The sequence below is a fragment of the Amblyomma maculatum genome, chromosome 10, assembly GCF_055883805.1.
Source record: "Amblyomma maculatum isolate TAMU_Amacu chromosome 10, ASM5588380v1, whole genome shotgun sequence".
NCBI classification, from domain to species: domain Eukaryota; kingdom Metazoa; phylum Arthropoda; class Arachnida; order Ixodida; family Ixodidae; genus Amblyomma; species Amblyomma maculatum.
The window spans coordinates 128,823,302-128,845,688 of NC_139353.1; the positions used below are offsets into that span (position 1 = coordinate 128,823,302).

The 22,387-nt window shown below is 46.8% G+C and overlaps 1 pseudogene; it reads left to right on the forward strand.

Annotated features, from left to right (window-relative positions):
• The first annotated feature begins 106 nt into the window (after positions 1 to 106).
• LOC146177452 (uncharacterized) lies at positions 107 to 22,320 on the forward strand (annotated as a pseudogene).
• Positions 22,321 to 22,387: the final 67 nt, after the last annotated feature.

The window sequence follows — 22,387 nt, forward strand, 5'->3', positions numbered from 1 at the left end:
TCGTTCATTTCAAGTACGTCTCGGTACCACCTTTTCGAGGAACTTTATTCAAGAGAATGGGGTGCCTCAGGGGTGCATTTTAAGTACAACTTTGTTTATTGTAAAAATGAATTCTATTAGCAAGGTAATCCCAAAATCCATTATGTTCTCGCTGTATGTCGACGACCTTCAAATAGCCTGCACATCCTCAAATATATCAATTTGTAAAAGACAAGAACAATTAACACTAAATAAACTAGACTCATGGGCTTTTAAAAATGGGTTCAAATTTTCCCCACAGAAAACAATGGCAGTAATGTTCTCGCTGAAACGAGGTATACAGATCAATCCCAAGCTACACCTAAATGGGATTGAGTTGCCAGTAAAGAGCGAACATAAATTTTTGGGTGTAACGTTCGACAGAAAACTAACATTCCTGCCTCACATAAACATCCTACAGGGGAAAGCCATAAAATCTCTAAACATACTGAAGGTTCTCTCTCGGAAACACTGGGGGTCTGATAGGGCGTGTCTTCTACATATATATCGATCTGTTGTGCGGTTATAGCTTGGACTACGGGTCCATAGTCTACGGGTCAGCTAGACCATCATATCTAAGGAAATTGGACCCGGTACATAACCTAGGTTTACGCCTTTCTTGTGGCGCTTACAGAACATCCCCTGTTGATAGTCTGTATGCAGAGACGAATGAGCCTCCGCTGAAAGATAGCAGGGCTTCACTCACATGTGCTTATGTCCTTAGAATAAGGTCACAGAAAAAACACCTCTGCTATCCAATAGTCTCAACATGCCGCTCACGAGTAATTTTCACAAATAAACCACAAGCAACGAGGCCACTGATAATGCGTTTCGAAGACATTTGCAGTGAGCTAGAAATTCTGGACGCCTTGCCCGACACTGCACCAAAAAACAGCCCTCTACCTCCATGGTACAAACTTCCAAATGTCTGTGATCTCACTCTAACACACTTCAACAAAAGCCAAACTCCTAAAGAGCATATAATATAAGAATTTCGCACAATAAAAGAAAAGTACAGTAATTATACAGAGTTTTACACAGATGGATCAAAAACTTCTACTTATGTTGGCTGTGCCGTAGTTGAAGAGAACTGGGAACAAATAATTAGGCTTCCTCAGTGCGCATCAATCTTTACAGCTGAATCTTATGCTATCCTGACAGCTGTAGAAAAATAGTGAATGAAGACATTGGGAAAAGTGTCATCTGCACCGATTCGTTGAGTGTACTGATGGCTTTAAATCACAGAAATGCTGTCATGTCTCTAATCGGTGACATAATACATAATGTAGAAATGATCACGACACAAGGACATAACATAGTGTTCTGTTGGGTCCCTAGTCACGTAGGCATTGACGGCAATGAAAGAGCAGACAAATGTGCTGCACTTGCCCACAACAAATTGATTCAGATGGTAAACATACCACATAGTGATTGCTTGAAATTAATAAAACATAAACAGATGAATAAATGGCAGTCCAGATGGAACAACCAAGAAAATAATAAGTTGCGTCTCATAAAGCCTGTACTAGGAGAATGGAAATCGAGCACACATCAACAACGTTTTATGGAAGTGATAGTATGCCGTCTTCGTATTGGACATACACATCTTACACATAACTTTCTGCTGATGAAACATAACAAACCGACCTGTGAAGAATGCGACGAGATACTCACTGTAAACCACATTCTAATTACATGCTCGAAACTTGAGGCACTACGGAGAAAACATTTTACTATATTTTACAATCATACCATCCCATTTCATCCCACCTTGTTTTTAGGAGAAAGAGCACTTGTAAACCTAGCATCTGTTCTCAGTTTTCTAGAAGAAGGAAACTTTTTAAATAAACTATAGATTTAACATTAACCTTGCTCTTGGCGCATGATAGCCTTAGTTGCTTATGCGCCATAAAACCCAACACAACACAACACAACACACAATTCAGCAATGTGGGGGCTGGACAGTGGCACTGTCACCTTGAAGGTTGCACCAAAGCTTACGAGGTCCCATATATTTCTTAATGGGTTTGAGAAGATGAGGATAGACCTTGCTTTTGAAGTATTTAGCGCCCCTGTTAGTAATGCTTTGGCCTTCTACAAAGAGCAAATTGAGAACAGCTACCCAAACAGCGACCTGACAAAAATATTTATTGGGGTTATGGCTGATCTGACTTAGGCCATGACATCCAGATTCCCAGTGGAAGGCTTAAGGCAGGCTCAAATTCAATGACATATTTCTCTCAGTTGTCAACCACTCAATTTATGTGTAATCCGTAATGGCGTTTCAGACCTGGCAGCAGGAAAGAGAAAACATTGGTTTAAATGCTGCACTCTCTGGATCGTTGGGAGGGCCGTGCAAAAAGGCTTGGATTTTTAAGCAGGAGGGCGCCAGTTTGCCTGCGTGTGACGCTCAGTTAAACAAAGAGCCTACTCGACTACCTCAAGAAAAAGTCGGATATAAGTACCCCATGACTGCGCACGTCAGCCAAGATTACCTTGAACAGTGTTTCAGGATTGTGAGACAGGCAGGTAGGTCCAATGATAATCCGACTCCGGCCGAGTTCAATGTCATCATGAGGTATTACTAATCTTGCTGCTCTGCCATATTCAGTTTGTTACCTTGCATGCATATTTAAATTGTTTCCACTTGGCTTCAAAGATGAGTTACTATTTGGTGCTAACTTCCAGGTGCCTCAGTTTCTATAGGCGATGCTGGATGGATGGATGGATGGAATATAGGAGCGTCCCCTTTGAAACGGGGTGGTAGCAGTAGCTATCATGCTCATGTTTCTCCCTATATCTTAATTGTTGATTTAGAATGGTTAACTAAACCATCTTCTATTTATTAAATTTTTGTTCCTACATTACTAACATTATGTCACTTCTCAGCTTTTAAGCCACCAGTCTTCCAGTCGTTTTTTGCTAGTTTCCACCGCCGGTTTGTTCACCCGGCCACTGTTACCTCTAAACCCCAGAGCTTCAGAACAGTGATTGCGGCTGCTTCAACTTCCGGATGAATACCATTACATTCGAGTATAATATGGTCAATTGTTTCACTGGAGTTACCACATACAGCACATGCGTCATCTCCATTGTTAAATTCCTTTTTGTAGCTGCGTGTTCTAAGGCATTCTGATCTAGCTTCAAAAAGTAGGGCACTTGTTCTTGAGTTATCAAAGATATCTTCCTTCCTGATCTGAATTTTCCACTTTCGGTATAATTCCACACTCTGTTTCTTTTCCATCGAATTTATCCAATTTTTACCTTTTGTGGTTTTCACCTGTTGCTTAATGCTCTTTATTTCTCCGTCCTTGTGACTAGCATACTTACTAGTTAGTTTCCTAGTTCTTTTCCTCCATTGTGAGTCAACGCTTTTTAAGTACAGGTATTTAAATACTTTAGCTGCCCATCTGTTACTGTCCAATTTCCTCAGGCGTTCCTCATATAATATTTTACTCTGAGTCTCCCGTACATCGAAAGATGCCCAGCCCATATCTCCCTGTACCATCTCATTTGTAGTTTCGCCGTGGGCACCTAGTGCTAATCGTCCAACGGATCTCTGATTCATTTCTAATGTCGACTGTACCTCTGATTTCAGGCACAAAACCGCATTTCGGAAAGTAAGTCCGGGCACCATAATTCCTTTCCAAATGCCCCTCAAAACCTCATACCTATTGTATCCCCACAATGCCTTATGCTTCATTATCCCGGCATTCCTTCGCCCTTTGGCCTTAAGTATTGCTCATGCTTTCCAATGTATGCCGATCCTTCGTTTACCCATACCCAGGATATTTATATTCTGCTACTCTAGGTATTTTTATGGCCTTGTATTTTAAGACCCTGATCAGTTGAGCCGTTGAAAATCATCAGACCCAACTTAACTGCGCTGAAACTGAAGCCTAGAGCGTCCCCTTCGTCTCCGCAATACTTAACTAGAGTTTGCAATTCTTCCAGACTCTCAGCTAGCAGCACAATATCGTCTGCATACATCAAACCGGGGAGGCGCTGCTCTACCGCCTTTCGACCTAATCTATATGAACGGTTAAAACCTAGGTTACTGTCTTGTATCCTCCGTTCCAGGTTTCTCATATAAAGCATGAACAGCACCAGTGATAGAGGACAGCCTTGTCTTAATCCTTTGCATACTTTGACATCCTCCGTACTTCTTATTCCTTCCCACGTAATTTGTACCTTGTTATCCCGGCATATTTCCTGTAGGAACTCTATTATCTCATAACCGATACCTTCTTTTAATATGTTCCACAGGAGTTCCCTGCTTACGCTGTCGTACGCCCCGTTTATGTCCAGGAAGGCCAAATACAAAGGTCTGTTTTCCACTCTATAGATTTCAATGCACGCTTTTTCCATATCAAAGAAAACTACGAGACAGTGCTGTTTATGTATGAAGGCTTCTCGGGCTGTGTTTTCAAGCCGAACTAGATGAACCAGTGTTGAACAAGCTCTTTTGAAGCCGCACTGGTTGGCATCAAGGAGTTCATGAATTTCAAGAATGAATATTAACCTTGTATTGACTATGCTTTTGAATGGTTTGACAAGGCAGCTAAATAGGGCTATTGGCCTGTAACTAGTAGGAGAGTTTGGTAGTTTTCCAGGCTTCAGGAATGGTACAATTACAGCCTTCTCCCAAGCATCAGGCATTTTGCCCGACACCCAGATTTTGATAAAAAAATTCAGGATTGCTTCTACTGCAGGTTCGGACAGATGGGCTAGCATTTGATAGTGTATCTCATCGGGGCCTGGTGCAGTTTTCTTGCCATTAGTTAATACTCTATGGAGTTCTTGTACTGTAATTAAGTTATTCTAGGGCTCGTTGGTGTAACCATTTGTAGGAAGTCTGTTTTTCTGCTGTGTTTTTATACTTTAAGAAGGAGTCTGTGTAGTGTAGGGAACTAGAAACATGAGAGAAGCGTTCTCCCAATAGGTCAGCCTGCTCGAGTATACTTGTTTGTGCATCAGGGGGTGTAAGGAATGGAACTGCAAAAGGAGAGACTTTGCCATCGAGTTTGCGGACTTGCTCCCACATTTTCTTTGCTGTGACGGAACTGTTTATTGAAAACACATAACCTCGCTAAGATCTTTTTTCAGCATCACGTCGAATATTTCGAGGCTTATCCCCTACCTTTTTATATTTAATTAGATTTTCCTGTGAGGGTATCGACGAAAAGTTCCCCAGGCTTTGTTTTGCTTCTTTTTGGCCTCTCTACATTCCTTTGTATACCATATCTTTTCATTCCTTCGTACTATTCCCGAAGTCTGGTGGATGGCTAAATGAGCAGCGGCAATGATACATTCTGTGAACTTTTCATTTTGCTCGTTGACATCGAGGCTGTCCGAACATTCTAAAGCGGCATGTTGTGGAAGAGTGCCCAGTCGGCTAAATACAGTTTCCAACGCTGTGGTTTAGTAAAGGTGATTAATGGTGACGATGTTAAACTGATAATGATGGGAAGATGATCGCTTCCATAATGGTTGTCAATAACATTCAATCTAAAATCAGGGAAAAGACTTGGTGAACAAAAGGACAAATCAATGCAACTCATTTTTCCAGTGCTTGAAGAACAGTAAGTGTGTTTGCCCGTGTTCAGGAGGGAAACATTGTTGTTGAGAATAAAATCTCCTAAAATCTGACCTCTTGCGTCCGTTTTTCCGCTTCCCCAAAAGGATGAACGAGCATTAAAATCGCCTACTGAAATATATGGCTCCGGTAGTTGCATTAAAACTGCTTGTAAATCATTACGTGTGATAGTGAAATGAGGTGCGATGTATAAAGAACATATTGTTATTGTTTTAAAATGCACCACGGTGACTGCAACAGCATCAACTGAGGTTTTAAGGTTGATTCCTCGTGTCGCAACGCCACCTTGAACCAGGATAGCAGTGCCTCCAGAGAGTCTGCTTGAATTCTGTCGGTCACAACAGAAGACTTGATATTTTTAAGAAAGGTTTTGTTCTCTGGTCCGAGATTGGTCTCCTGGAGACACAACGCAACCGGAGAAAATGAATTTAAAATGTCAGTTATATCAGTGTAGTTGTGTAAAAGCCCGCGACAGTTCCAGTGAACTAGAAATGCCATGGTGGCGGATTAGTTGGGGATAGGGTTCAAAATCTATGTTGTTGGGTCTTTTGGACCCGTTATTGGGACTTTGTTCCTTCTTTTACGCTCAAGAAAGCTTTGCCGCCGCTGCTGCGGAGGCGAGGGGGGCGATGTGTCCATCACGTCTTCAGATGTGCTGGACCTTCGTGCAGAAGGCACGGATACACTTGTTTTTGGCCTCGCCCCTTGGGACAAGGCCTTTAGGCCTGCTGACCTGGTGGTCGGCATGATCTGTTTTGGGGGTAGTGGAGTAGCACTAGCTACATCCACAGGGGGCGCGGATGGCCCTGCACCACGGGCACTAGACGTGACCTCGGCAGATGCCGAGGTCTGCGATGGTGCTGCGCCCTGTCGCGTCATCACAGAGTAAGTTGGATTCTGCACCAACTAAAGCCGCTTTCTTGCCTCTCCGAAAGAATATTCTCCGTGACATCTAAGGTTAAAATATTTTTCCTTTTTCCATGTAGGGCAAGATCGTGAGTAGGCTGGATGATTGCCTTCACAGTTTTCGCAAACGTTTGCTTCGGTGTGACTGTTGTCAGTGCCATGTTCGTTGGAGGCACATCTTGCGCAGGCGAGGCGGCCTCGGTAGCTCTGGGAGCTGTGGCCATATCTTTGGCATTTGTAGCAGCGGCGTGGGTTGGGAATGTACGGTCTGAGATTGAGGTTTTGGTAGCCTACTTCAACTGAGTCAGGAAGGATGCTCAGTGCAAATGTTAGCACAATGTGTTTAGTTTGAATCTCGTTATTGTCTCTCCTAATTTTGATTCGATAGACATTGGTTACAATTTGGTCTCTTAGTCCTTCTAGTAATTCTTCCTAAGTCAGGTATTTGAGATCATTATCTGAAATGCCTCCACGAACTGTATTGAGGGACCTGTGAGGGCTGATTGAGACAGGGATGTCCCCGAACGACGTAACGGTTCTTAGCTTTTCACTCTGGTGGTTATACAGCACTTCTAGGAGTAGGTCACCATTTGGTAGTTTCTTAATTTTATAGCCCTGACCTATGGCACCTGTGAGCTTCTTTGTCACTTGGAATGGCGAGATCTGGCGGGCAGTTTTTCCTGGGTGTTCCGAGTGCACGACATGGAAGCGGGGAAAGCTGTTGACATGTTTCGTAAAGAACCTGTTTGTCACATCGGTGCCCCCTCTCTTACTGGGAGGGCGATCAGTTTTAGAAATAAAAGAGGCCATGCAATTTAATTTTTGTTCGGTTATGATGCTAGCCACCCACCATGGAGTCCAACAAGGGGACGAGACAGGAGCTTGAGCAAGCACCCTGCAAACGCCAGCTGTACATCTTAACTCCAAACTAATATGGAGAAATATGGGAGAGGCATTCGCCCTGCAGTGGATATAATCAGGCTGATGATGATGATGATGATGAATATGGTGCAACACAGGGTGGTTACTCCACACAAGGGTAACCCTCGCCGCCGGGAAGTAAGGAAAAACTAAGAAGAGAGTAGAGGACAGGAGAGCTTCAGGACAGACGATAGGAAAGCGAAAGATGGGGGAGGATAGGAAAAGGCGACTAACGATTTGCCCCAGGTGGGTCAGCCTGGAGGTGCTGTCTATGGGAAGCGTGGGCCAAAGTGGTGTGTTGCCTCCGCCGAGGGGCTTCCAAGATTCAAATACTCGGTATCAGCTCAACCACTAGGATCCCCTTTTCCCGAGACACGGCGATGCCATGCACGGCTAAGCATGGGTGCTGGGGTCCTTGGTGTCGCACAGTACACACAAACACCTGCTTTAACGGGTTCCCCCTGCGGGATTTTTTATTGTATTGCAATCACTTCGCTAGTAATTGATTTTTTTAAATTTTTATTATTGACTTTAGGCACTAGATGTGATTCGCAAGTTGAAGAGCCCCTTCAGAAATCTCCATCCAATTATTCGCGATAAAAAAATACGTGTATCTTTGTCGGAGGTCGAAAGAAAGCCCGCAAAATACAAAAAAAAAAGAAAACCACGACTGATAATATTAGTAACAGCTTCACGTACCACGAAATAGATGGAGCCACCAGCATTTGTCGAATCGCGCGCAGGTGCCGCCGGCGGCTTTCCGGCGGCGCAGACCGAAGCATACTGTGGAAGGGCAGGGCCGTCTACGCGGGCTAAGTTTTTGAGAGGACTGACTGCAGCTTCCTTGGCCTTCGAAGCGGAACTACTGCAGTTTGTCAGGACGGCAAGGTAAGGAACGTTATTTTGGCTTAAAACATTACATTTCGAGCAGTTTATTCTGACCGCGCCGGCCGGTTTCTTGAATTTCGCAGCTCGAGAACGGGCGCCGGTGCGCACGTCGTGGGTCGGCCAGTTCGTGATACCCCGGCAGCGTTCAGCAATGGTAAGATGAGAAATGTTTTCTGTTGGCAAATTACGCTACATTTCAAGCAGTTTAGCTCAGCGCTATGGCTGGCGCGATTGGGAAGGGAAGGCCTATATGTGCTCGGTAATGGCGCAACAAGGGCTCGCCTGTTACTGTGCAGTTAGATAAGAGCGAACCCACGTCTGACTTTCTTTGCTTGGTTTGCCTAGTGGTTACTTTTGCGTGGTTTCGCGTCGAGTTTTACGTGTTGGGGTGTTCTTTTTGTGGCCTTCACCAGTGCGCTATCTCCTTTAGGTGGTGTGTTGGCCGGGTGAAATCTGAACATTGAGAGTAGGCTAATAAGATGAGAGTTTTCACGTTGTAGGGGACCGTTATTGTTAATACGCCAGGAAAATAAAAAGGTACCGCACAAAATCTGGAGAACCAGAAACTTGTGTGTCGAGGACTATCATCTGCGAAGAAAATTCCGCATTGCACACGCGCAGCAAGGGAACGCGCTTTAAAAAAATGTAAAGGCAATAGAATAGGAAACACTGAGGTGCTCCTAAACAATTTGATACTAAAGAAGTGGCGCGCAGATAAATCTGAACACAAATAGAAACACTTGCAGACCGTGTAAAACCAAAATAATGCGCCAAAAGGACAGGAAAGGGCGCAGCGCACGCAAGCATTCAAATCACGACCTTTCAGCAGGACCGGAAGTAGTTGCCGCCGGCCGCTTGGTGCACAACAGTCAAATGGGCCGCTGGGCCCTATGGGAGTGTCCGCTTTTAACCAATCTCCAATCTCTTTCTCTATGGTGCAACTAGGAATAAGTTAGCGAAAGGGTGCACAAAAGTGTCACAAGGACCCAGCGGCGTTGACGAAAATTTCAGTCATGCACGATCATGATAGGGCTTCAGCCGAACCACGTGCACGACTTCAGGACGCTGTGGCCTTCGGGATGGAGCTGAAGCTGCGGGAACAATGGCGTAGGTGACGTCACTGATACGGCGAACAATCTCGTAAAGGCCGAAGTATCGGCGTAGTAACTTTGCAGATAGGCCGCGATTACGAACAGGTGCCCACACCCAGACGAAATCGCTCGGCTCGTAAGTGAAGATTCTTCGGCCGCGGTTATACCGAGAAGCGGCATTCGCCTGTTGTCGGTAGATTCTGAGGCGTGCTAGTTGCCGCGCTTCCTCAGCACTCTGCACAAAGACGTCGGCGTCAGAGCCGCAAGAAGGACCAACTGGCATCATGGCATCCAACGACGTGCTCACTTGGCGACCGAAGACAAGTTGGAACGGGGTCAGTCGCGTCGTCTGAGTGGCGGTATTGTACGCGAAAGTTATGTAGGGCAAAATCGCATCCCAGGTGCGATGTTCTGCGTCCACATACATAGAAATCATGTCGGTGAGGGTGCGATTGAGGCGCTCCACCAGCCCGTTGGTCTGAGGGTGATACGCCGTCGCACGTCGATGGCTAGTGTGAGTCAGAGTCATGACCCAGCGGATTAGGTGAGCCGTAAAAGTTGTTCCACGGTCAGTGATTACCACGGTGGGGGCGCCATGACGTAGGACAATGTTTTGAACGAAAAATTGAGCAACTTCGGCTGCAGTACCTTTAAAAATGGACGCGATCTCTGCGTACCGTGTTAGGTAGTATGTCGCGACGACCACCCAACGGTTGCCAGACGAGGACTTCGGAAAAGGACCGAGAAGATCCATGCCCATTGATGGAAAGGGGTCTTCGGCGGAGCAATAGGCTGGAGAAATCCAGCGGGTTTCAATGGCTGAGACTTCCGACGTTGGCAGTCACGACATGAGCGTACATAGGCCCGCACCGATGGGAGTAACCTGGGCCAATAATACTTTTGACAAATTCATGCAAGTGTACGGCTCACCCCGGGTTGGCCGGCGGTGGGTTCATAATGACAGGCACTCAATATATCTCGGCGCAACTCGGAGGGCACAACAAGGAGAAACGTCTCTTCACTGTTAGCAAAATTTCGCTTGTAGAGAACGTTACCACGCAGAGCTAACGTTTGAAGTCCACGATGAACAACACAGAGAATACGGGCATCGACGCCCTGCAGAAAGTCGACGAGTGACGCTAACTCTGGGTCCATTCTCTGCAGCTGCGCCATTTGGGTTGTACTAATAGCCCCCAGAAAGGGAAAATCATCGGCCGTTTCTTCTGGACATATGGCGATAGGCGAGCGCGACACAGTCAGCATCCTGATGCTTCCGTCCTGATTTGTATACGACTGTTACGTCATACTCTTGTAATCTAAGGCTCTATTTAGCCAATCTTCTTGAGGGGTCTCTGAGGCTCGCGAGCCAGCATAATGAATAGTGGTCGCTTATAACGCGGAAATGTCGGCCGTAGAGGTATGGTCGGAACTTGGTGAGGGCCCATATTACCGCCAGACATTCTTTCTCAGTTGTTGAATAGTTGGTTTCGGAGCGGGTAAGTGTTCTGCTCGCGTAAGCGATGACCCGTTATGCACCGTCTTGCCACTGAATTAGTACTGCACCAACCCCAACGTTGCTGGCATCAGTGTGAACGTCAGTTGCGGCGATTTCGCCAAAATGACTTAGTATCGGGGGATTCTGAACGCTGCTGCGAAGCTCAAGGAAAGCGGCCTCTTGTTCACTTCCCCACAGGAACGGCGTGTCATCGCAAGTCTGTGTGGTTAGCGGTTCCGCGATGTGGGAAAAGTCTCGTACAAAGCGTCTGTAATAGGAGCACAAACCTAAGAACCGTCGAACAGCATTTTTGACAGTAGGGTGCGGAAAACCAGAAACGGCAGCTGTCTTTTCAGGGTCCGGGCGAACACCTTCTGCGCTGACCCCGTGACCAAGGACGCGAAGTTGCTCAAAGCCGAAGTGACATTTTTCAGGGTTTGATTGTCAGGTTGGCGTCTCGGAGAGCTTTTAACACAAGGCGTAACCTTTCTAGGGTGTTTGTCGAAGGTGGTCGAAAATATGACATCGTCCAGGTAAACCAAACACGACTGCCACCTCAACCTGACAGAACGGTGTCCATCATGCGTTGGAACGTGGCCGCTGACGAACATAGGCCAAACGGCAGCACCTTAAACTCATACAAGCCATCGGGTGTCACGAAAGCCGTCTTCTCCCGGTCTCTCTCATCCACTTCTATTTGCCAGTACCCACTTTTTAGATCTAGCGACGAGAAGTATCGGGCATCTCGCAGTGGATCGAGTGCGTCGTCTATGGGGGGAAGTGGGTGAACATCCTTTTTAGTAACGAGGTTAAGTTTTCTGTAATCGACACAGAACCGCAGAGTGTTGTCCTTCTTTCTGACGAGAACAACCGGAGAAGCCCACGGGCTTGTAGACGGCTTTAATGACATCGTCGGAAAGCATTTCGGTGACCTGTCTTTGAATCACTGCTCGTTCCGTTGGAGAAACGCGGTATGAGCGTTGGCATATGGGGCGCGTGGTCTAGTCTGTTATTATACGCTGCTTGGCAACCGGAGTTCGGCCCACTTTGGAAGACGTTGCGAAGCAGTCTGCAAAATCTGCCAAGACAGCCGAAAGCAGATCCTTCTGAGCCGGCGATAACTCGGTGTTTATTTCGACAGGTGGCAGAACATGGCGAAGTCCAGTGTCGCCTTGAAGGGCTTCTTCCACGGTGCACAAATGTGGACACTCCGCGACGTCTTGGAGAAAGGAGATCACCGTGCCTTTGACGAGGTGCTGGTTCGAAAAGTTGGTGAGCAGAACGGTAGTGCAGCCATCCCGTAGGTAGACGAGACCTCTGGCAACAATGAGCCCCTCTCAAGCAGCAGCGGGCTATGACCCTCCGCCATGCCCTCAAAGTCATGAAATAGGTCATTCTGCACGCGCATTACAACACTGCACCGTGGTGGCACCGTGACATCATTCTCCACAATACACAGAGCATGGCTACAGGGATCGCGGGTGTCGAAGCGTGCCACTGCCCGTTTAGTCGAGAATGTGACTCGTGCCTCGTGTAGATCACAGCGCCGTTTGCCTGCAGAAAGTCGAGCCCCAGAATCAAATCTCGAACATTCGCGCAAGACAACGAATTCCCCGACGTAAACGAAACCGCGGATGCCAATTCGGGCTGTGCACCTTCCGGCCGGGCAAATGAGGTGACCTCCAGCCGTGCGAATGCTAGGGCCCAACCATGGCGTCACAACTTTGCTCAATTCCTGGGCGAGGGCGTGGCTCATCACAGAATAGTCTGAACCCGTGTCAAGTAAAGCGATCGTGTCAGTTCCGTCAAGTGTCACGCACAAATCAAAAGTAGCGCGTCGGATGCTGTCGCTACCCTGCCCCTGTGAGAAATCAGCGCATCGGTGTATCGGCGGCAGAGGATCTTCAGTTTTTCCGACAGCAGCGGCCCTGCCTCCGGAGACCGCTGGAATCGGTTTTCCCGGTGTGGACTTGGAGAACGCCGCTCAGTATTGCTGGCGTCTCTGCGATGGCTTGGAGAACGTTATGCAGCGGAGATGACCGCTGCGGTACCGTACCGCTGCGGAGCCCGAGCGAAGGTCCAGAGATGAAAAGAATTCGGCACCTTGAAGGCAATCGAGAGCGTCATCAGTACGTGGTAGGGGGTATACGTCTTTTCGCGTTATCTTGTTCAAACGCCTGTAATAAACGCAGAGCCGTATAGGTCCATCCTTTTTCCTCACAAGAACAACTGAAAAAGCCCAAGGGCTGTCCGAAGGCTGGATGAGGCCACGCTGAAGCATGTCATTAACGTGCTCGGTGATAACTCCACGTTCTGCAGCCGGTACGCGATAAGGGCGCTGGCCTACCGGGGCGTGCGTACCGGTGTCGATGTAGTGAGTGACTACGGATGTGCGCCCCAAAGATGTCCGAGGAAGGCCGAATGAGGAACGGAAACGCCGAAGCAAGCTGGCGAGCTGGTCGCGTTGATCTGCTGAAAGGCTGGCATCAAGACAGCCAGAAAAAGCTGCAGTGGAGTTGTCGTTCTGTACAGAAGCAGGCCAGTCAATAGTATCAAGCTGAAGTGGGGATGGGTCTTCTGAGACGGCATATGCCATAGCGTCATCAAATGACTCGACATGACCAAGACGTTCTTCACAAAGAAGCGTTGACGGACAAGGCGACGGGTTAGAGACGTACATGGCGCTGTAGCCACCACAGAAAGTCAGAAGGGCGAAAGGCAGGACTAAGCAATGGCGACAATTAGCGGCATGAGTCGGAGTGAAAAGAACTGTTGAATCAGTAAAGCAGGCGCAGGAAACGGGCACGAGGACGGTAGAGGAGGCGGGGATGTCAGTATCTTCGGCCACGGTTATCTTATCGACGTGGAGCGGTGTGTCGGACGATCCGGCAGGTGAAAGCGGAGACAATTCGACGCTGGCTCAGGCACAATCAATAATCGCATGATGACGGGTGAGAAAGTCGCAACCCAGAGTCAGTTCGTGAGAGCATTGAGACAGCACAAGAAATTCGGCGACGTACAAAACACCCTGAATGACAATTCGAGCTGTGCATGCCGCAAGCGGTTGAATGCGATGTGAGCTGGCAGTCGGAGAAAAAATTTCGAAACAGGCGTCGTAACTTTACAAAGTCGTTTGCAAAGGTTGGCACTTATAACAGACACAGCGGCGCTAGTGTCCACAAGCGCGAGAACTGCGACGCCATCAACAAACACTTCCATAACGTTAGCCGGGGACCCCGGAGGACTTAGAAGTAAAAGAAAACGCAGTTCTTGGCTCCGGAACTGCGGCTGTTGCGTTTCCTTCGGGCCAGCAGGAGAGCGACGGCACAGCGGTGAGAGAGAACGACGGTGGGGAGACGGCGATCGGGGAGTAGTGGGAGGAGCGGTCAGGATAAAATGAGTCCGTGGAAGTGCCAGCAGGGACAGGCGGAGGGGCAGGTTCATAGTTTGAACTGTAGTTGTCATTGTACAGGCGGGGGCGTTGCGGTACGACTGCGCGCTGGCGACAAAGCCGGGCGACGTGGCCAGGAACGCCACATGAATAACAGATTCGGCGGTTGTCAGAGGTCCGCCATGGAATGGTGACCGGACGTCGAGGAAGCAGATAACGGCGGGGCGGAGGTGGTGGCGGTGGTAACGGCGCACCATATGCGACAGGGTAGGGTAGTGGTCTGGCGGCGACAGTGGCGTACGTTAGCGGGGCTGTCGCGGGCGTAATGTGAGAGCTTGGCGGTAAAACGTCTGTAACTTGGTCCTAGATAGTGCGTCGAAGAGCAGAATCTAGCGATGGGGTGGTTGTGGCAGAAACAGGGAGGAGCGACAGTTGGCGAGCCACTTTCTCCCGTATAACGACCTTGATCTCGGAAAGGAGGGAAGGTGGTTCAGAAGAGAGACCGCATGCTGTCGGAGGCACGAATAACCGATCGTTCACCTTTGAACGCCAAAGTAGAAGCTCGTTGCCTCTTAAGGAGGTCGTAACTCTGACAGAGCTGAACCACTTCGACGACGGTTTGCGGGTTTCTGGCCGTCAACATGTGAAAGCCATCGTCAGCGATTCCTTTCAGAATTTTGGTGATCTTCTCAGCTTCGGACATAGTGTCACCGAGCGTTGGTGTGACACTACACAACCCGTAGCGGTACTAAACAATGTACGCATATTTTAGACTGAGAGGAGCAAATGATGCAAGTATACCGGAAAATGACTACAAGGCCACACCACTTACATGTTCGTTACACTTCTAAAGCAGGACAACTAGCATTTCACATGGAAATGTGCAACGCAGAGCATAGAGTTTGCAAACTAAATGGTTATTATTGCAAAAGCATTCCCCGCGCGTGGCATCACTACATTGTGTGGGCAAAGGTATCAGAGCACGACCACATAAGTGACACTTTGCAAAACAAAATTCTGCAAAAAAACATTTCCCACAAGCCAAAACCCCATCATTTCTTGTCCAAGCCGAGCGCGGCAGGTACTAGTTGTATATTGTGGTACTGGTGTTCCAACTGTGTATCACACTATGGTCACCTCCTGTATTTATGTCTAGCTTGAGTACCATATTTCGCTTGACATTCGCGTTGCTCAACGTCACCATGTAAGAAGGTACACGAAGACACTTGAGTTCTCCTGGCTCTATCACATGACTGTCTGCTCTGCTCATATCACTCATATGCTTTTGCTACAACAAAACAAGTTTGCTCCTCACTCCTACCGGAAAACATATAGAAAGCGAAAAAAAAGTAAAAAAAAAAGATCACATAAATAAAACAAAGCTTTCACATTACTGCACTTCGCAATACTTCAGTGGTCACTGGAATATGTGCATTGTAAGCTCGCATGATATACATCACCGGTTACACATACTTGAGAAGGAGCGGCACATATTCCAAGCGAAAAAAATGACTAGAGGTCACAAGGACTGTTTTCACAGCTTGAGCACACTCCAGGACCAGGTAAGCTGAGGTGAATAATGCAATAAGATGACCTGGCACTGTGTACAATTGCTACGCTAACCAGTGGCCACAATTCTGCACACCTGCAAAACCTATATCATGCACAGAATTCTAAGCCTTCCTTGATGCCAAACATAGTAACAAATCGAGGATAAGGCTTCACAAGTGTATATATAGTATGCAGTACGAGGTTTACAACTAACAGCGACTAACATGATTTGAAAATTGTCACCGTTGTACAAATCGTCGCAAATATCACCGACGCAGCGAGGTTACATCTGCATAGGCTGAAACCCAAGGACGATCAAACCCACGATCAAACCGAAACCCACCTCCTGGCGGGTCCTCGGGAAAAATTCTATGGGGCCCACGCCAGTCGCACTGGCTGCCCCAAGCAGAGCGACGACCCGGCCAGACTTCCCGGACAGCTCACCACGGCCGCTTCCCCTGCGACAGAATATAAGTAGCTTGAATAATTTGCACTATTTCGTCACATATTGAAAGACTCACATCGCCTAGGCTCTTAGGCGCGCTGCCTCAGCTCTTTTTCTGCTGCACATTATGTGCCAAGTGTGACTCCTCTTTTCCTCTGTTTTAACAGCTGGGCCCTCTCTGTTGAGAGCTGCGGTAAGCTGCTGCCACAGCTCTCGCTTCTTGGCCGCCGTCTGCTGCGGCGTGAGCTCCGAAGAGGCCCGCGCCTAGATGGGATGCTCTACCATGAACTGGACCAGCACCTCCTCTTGGGTGCGGGACATGCGGGGTGCCTTGTCAGACATTTTTTTTTTTACCGAATAACTGATCTTTTCTAGGATCGCTCTCTTGACTGCAGCTGAAATATGCGACCGGAAAGTTCATGGTTTAAAATTCCACAGGCATTTTCTATCACATTGAGGTCAACACTTTTAAGGGGGCACTAGAGCTGATTGATGAATCAATCTCAGTTGCTCCATTTTCTTCGGCAGCTTGCTTCTGATCAGGGTGGAGAAAGAAACATGACAGAAAAAAAACAGGTGTTTGAACACATCACAATAGAGTGGCCAGTTCCCTGCAGATTGCTGTCTCCATTAGAAGAGAGGATGAAAATAAAAATGACCGCATTTGTGCCCTACTGCGAAACTCAGAGGTACACTGAAGTAAAACAGTGCACATATTGGGCTAGTTCAATATTTTTGAAAAATAATAATCGCGATATTATATATTGTCCTACTAAATCCTAGCAATGGAATGTTTCGTCCAACCGTTTATAAATCTGTACCGCTATCGCTTGTTCCTTGTGTTTGAAACTGGAAGTATAGCTGCTCGGTTCCTCCCGGCTCCAACATATGTGTTGACTGTGCTTGAGGACGACCGTATTTCAACAAATTACCTTCTAAGTCGTGTTATATGAGTTTGCTACACGAAATGACTGCCCACGAAGCGTTTCTAGCAACGTTTCTCAAGCTGCAAGTTTTTGTCTGCTTGTAGTGCAGATTTTCCTCCTCCATTACTATGCCATTTAACAGTGTAAATTATGTCGTTTTCAGAAATAATTATACGAATTATAGACACACGAAAACGCTGAGAAGGACGGAGGAGACTGATTGCTCCTGAATTGTTTCCTTCTCTTTATTAACAAAAATTTCAATCTCCTCTTCGGGTGCATGGAGTGGCGCCCCGCTTATGCAACGGAGATCGGCTTCCTAGAGAGCGCAATTCTAGGACCATAGATCATTGTGCGTGGGGCAATGTCTTAAAAAAAGTAAAGCGTCCAGGTCACTTGTGGCTTGCTGCGCCGTCTACAAGCCGTAAACAACCACATGCGTCTTAGACAGTTTTCATTGCCCGTGCGGCCACCTCGGCTTCATTGCTGCGAGCCGTGGACAGCCAATTTGACATTGTCCTAGCCACTGAATTTTTTTCTTGTTTGTTTTTGCCATATATTTTAATTGTAGGTGTCTTGAATCGAGTGAACGTGTGAAGGTGCAAATGGAGATTAGCTGCATAGCAAGAAGCCGAAGGGTGGCTTCAATGTGTCTGTAGTTATATAACTATATCCAGAAAATAAGCACAACAAAAAAATCTCTGCTCCTCAGGTTACTTTGACTGAGCGGTAATCAAGATGCAAAAATATCTTATTTTGAGCAGTTACTTACGTTGCTGCATACTATACCTACTCTTATGACAAAGGAGTGGGAATGTTCTCAGACGTTGGTACTAAGTGGTTGCTCACTTCGAAGTATAGATAAGACTTGTACCTTGTTGATAAAGTATCCGGCAGGAAATGGTCCGTCAAGCAGAATCTCCTCCATTATGCTCACGTATTTGCCAGAATCTAGGATTCCATCTATGGCATGGAATGGTCCGTGTCCTTCGGCTGTCATGGCAGCTCTCATGCTGATCGAGATGCACCCGCTGCCTGTGACCTGGTTTATCTACTGGCGATCATAGCTGGAAAAAGATAAAGGCATACCGATTCATTTTGAGCAACAAATAATTAGTTTTATACACAATGATTAAATATATTGACCTACAAAAAGTTGAGTTTTCACAGAATAGTGAAAGGCAACCGCTTAGGATATGAGGGGGTTATCCAGGTATTCTTTACGAAATTCTAAAAAATGAATATTTGAACCAGGCAAGACAGTTGTATATATTGGACATGCCACTTGTGCAGTACAGGAAATTGTTTTACTGCGAACATTAAATTACTTGACCTATTTTTTCATAAGTAGTGCTTTTTTGTTTTGGAGGGACAACACGAGAAACATTGCTACACAATATGAAAGAGCACTGAACTTGGGTAGAGGAAGAGCCTCAGTTCGCAACACGAGCCAACGTTCCGACAAGTAGACTTGTAAGACAGTGAGTGTAGTTTACGGAAACGAAAGGCATATTCTGACAGGCATTTCGCTTAAAACAAAATTGATGTCAGCGCAATCGTGGCGTGCGAATCTAGCAGTCAAGCGATATTTTTTCTTTAGTGTCGAGAAATTTATTTGGCGCTCGGAAACAAGGGACCTTTGAAAAGAGTTTCAAAACTTACCTTTTGACGTCATATCATTAAAAGGTCTGTAGAACGCTTGAATGTCCCTTGATACAGCTTTTAGTAATGCTGATAGGTTAGTTGCCATAACATATTGATTTTCAATTAACAGCAGCCCAACTAAAGCATCTCGGTGGCGCGAGAACAGTATCGTGAATTGTTTCCGGTTCTTGATGCTTGCACGAGCCTCCTAAAGAATTGTTAGTGTGGTGTATGGTGTCGTGAGAATATGTGTTACTATTCTAGAATTATACTGGTTATGTAATGCGGTCGGCATTTTGGCATCATTGATTGCTATGATATATATCAAGCAAAGGAACTGCCTTGGTAGCGTCGGGTACGTGAATCGCGATGCAAAGTCCAGGTGTTCGATTTCTTTGCTTGACAACACACCTTTACTTGCATAATGACTCCAAATACCTCGTTCCAAGCAAGACTGATTTTCCAGTGACGCTTCCACTGAATATTCCGCGAAACGCGATATGTAGCACTATTGTACTGATGGAAGGTGACAAAAATTAGGGGAACACTTATTCGTGTGGGTTTTGGAATTTTACGTCCCAAAGCGACTGAGGCTATGAGACACGCCGTAGTGGAGGACTCCGGAAATTTTGACCGTCCGGGGTTTTTTACCGTGCACTTACACCGCACAGCACACGGGCACCTTGCTTTTTCGCCTCCATCGAAAAGATGCCGCCGAAGCCAGGATTCGATCCAGCACCCTTGGGAACTGTAGTCGAGCGCCATAACTGCTGTGCCACTCCGGTGGGGAAGGGGTACACTTAAGCTGACGCGACAGCATTATCGCGTAAGCTTAATATAGCACGACAATATATCACAAGTACGGGCGAGGTCTCCCTTTAGCTTTTTAATTTTTAATATATTGGTCTTTAATTGTTTTTTTATTTTGTACACCGATACTTGCATAAGCACCCATTGACTTCCATTCAGAATAGTTGATACATATGAAAGCATTTTTAAAACATTTCATATTGTTTGTTCCATTACCACAAAATTTCCTAATTAGCATCATCAATTAACTTTTTTATTCAGGCCATTTTGACACCTTTGTCTTAATTTTTTCACTTTGTGCAATTTTTTTATTTTTAAATCCTTCAGTTACAATAAGTTCGTTAACTCACCTCCTATAATGCATCTATCAATCAGCAATGACTACAATCAAAAACTGCATGGCATTATTTTTATACAGCTTCCGATTACTTTCCATAGGTTTTGACTACTACACTGAGAGCCTTTGGACCGAACGGCTGTATAAGAAGTTACCGCTTAAAAGAGCGCAATATATTGGAACATGCCATGTTCCAACAGCCTCCACTCTCGCCACTGCTGGTCCCACCTTGTGACAAATGTTGATTCGTCACTGAAAATCACTATCTTCCATTTTTCTTCGTCTCATGACTGCTGCTCACGACAAAATTCTAGGTGTGCTTGCCTTTCCCTTTCTGTTGCGAAGCGGCACCAGCAAACTGCTCTGCTTCGGAGTCCTACCTACAGCTGGCTTCGGCTGATCGTGCTCAGCGAACCCCTGATGTCAAGTTCTTGATTAAGCTCGCTCAGGGTCAATGACGGTTCGCAAGTAACCGCCGCAAATATTTATAATCTCGCGATTTGGTTGTTTACGCGGTACTCTTTGGTGTGGGGAATCGCTGGTAGTCTCTCGCTCCTTGTACGCCTGATGGTTCGGTCCACAGAAGCTTTGCAGCAGCCAAGCTTTCTTGCTGTTGGCCTTCGGCTTCGTCCTGCCATGCACACAGCTGCAGTATGCACACAGCCTTGTGGTCTGTCTAACCACAAATTCTTGCCTCGTCTAGTACCACTTCGCTCAGTGATCACTAGATGGCACGGAAATAAATCCAGTAAGTACTAATCACCCTACTCGATCAATATTGAAACGCCGACCTGCTTTCCATTCCTGCATGTGTGCGCAAAAGAATGAGGGCAGAAAGTCACCAAACGGAGCCGGGAAGTATCGCAACCCATCGTATTGCTGCATGCCTCAATGGCTTTAAGGAGGTGTTCTTTTGTAGGAGCACCTGCTAACGCCAATGGTGGGTAACAATGGTTACTTTCGTTTTCCACTACTTCAGCTCTGGCAGCAATTGAAGGAAAGAGATTTGTATCTATGAATGACTTGCAGTTAAGCACAGAGCGCACCCTGAAATGTCACGCCGATGGAGCCGCGTCCTAGTTCACCAACCGAGGTGGCCAGCAAAGAAACACGTGAAAACCGAGATGCGCGGCTGATAAAAGAACAAAGAAGGAGAAGAAAGGAGGGACACTGTCAGGAATGAAGAAATTGAAACAAAAAAAAAAAAAAAAAAAACGTGCGAAAGGGATTTTTCCTTAAGCAAGAAAGTGAGGGGGGGGGGGTCGCAAATGCAACCTTACCACTCTCTTGAACTGATTTAGTCGCTTAAAGTCGTGCCTCTTAATCCCTAAGCGATCAGCTGGCGATCGGAAGTGTAAGGGTTGGTGGACAGGAGCATAGAAAGGAGTTATACACAGCTAGAGAAACCTAGGTAAGAGATATGCGCGGAGCACCACCAGGCGTTGTTGCGGCTTACATGGCACTCACGCGCTGTAGCAGTTGCTGCAATTCCGGCTCGATCTTAGTAGCCTTCATTCCCACTGGTGTGAAATGGAGATCGAGATACCTCCAGGACGTCTCGGCCGTCGCAGCCGGAATGACACTTGTACCGATATAAAACGGAAAGTCTGGCTCAATTTTAGTTAGTTTCCTTTTAGCATCTGGTGTGATTGAAATTGTAAGGCTTTTTAGAGCCTTTATCTCCAAACCTCTTGGGCCCAGATATGCATAATAATTTTCGAGGAGGTCCTGTAGACCTTCGGGTGTAGATGCAAACAGAACCAAGTCATCAGCGAACGACATGGCGTTGACTGTCAGTGAGTCGCTACTGAAGGCAATACCTTCGGGGCACGAAGCCAGCCAGCCATCAACCACCAGGCTTAAGAGCATGGAAGACAGGGGGTCACCCTGTCTCACTCCACGAAAAGGCTTGGTATATAACGATGCCCCTTGACAAGTCAAAGATGTGTCCGCAGTCTGATAGAACTCTGAGATGTAATTGAGATATGGCTCATCCAAACCATTTCTGATTAATCCCTCGAGAATGCCATCTTTCGTAACACGATCGAACGCTTTAGCGATGTCGAGCGAAGCCATGTACAGTGGTCGGTAACGGTGCCGAGCCTCATGAATCACCCCCGCCAACAGGTATACATTTTCAGCACACCCGTCGACGGGGATGAATGCCCTCTGCCGAAAATCGAGGGGGACTTCTCTCTGGAAATGCGCGGCAAGTACTTGATGGAAGAGCCGGACCAGTACCGGGGCGACCGGGATAGGCCGAGTCTCCGGGCTCCCTCGCATCGTCCTTCTTCGGGATGAAGATGGTGCGGGTACCCCTGATGCAGACAGGGAGACGCCTGATCAACATAATGAGGGTCAGAACAGC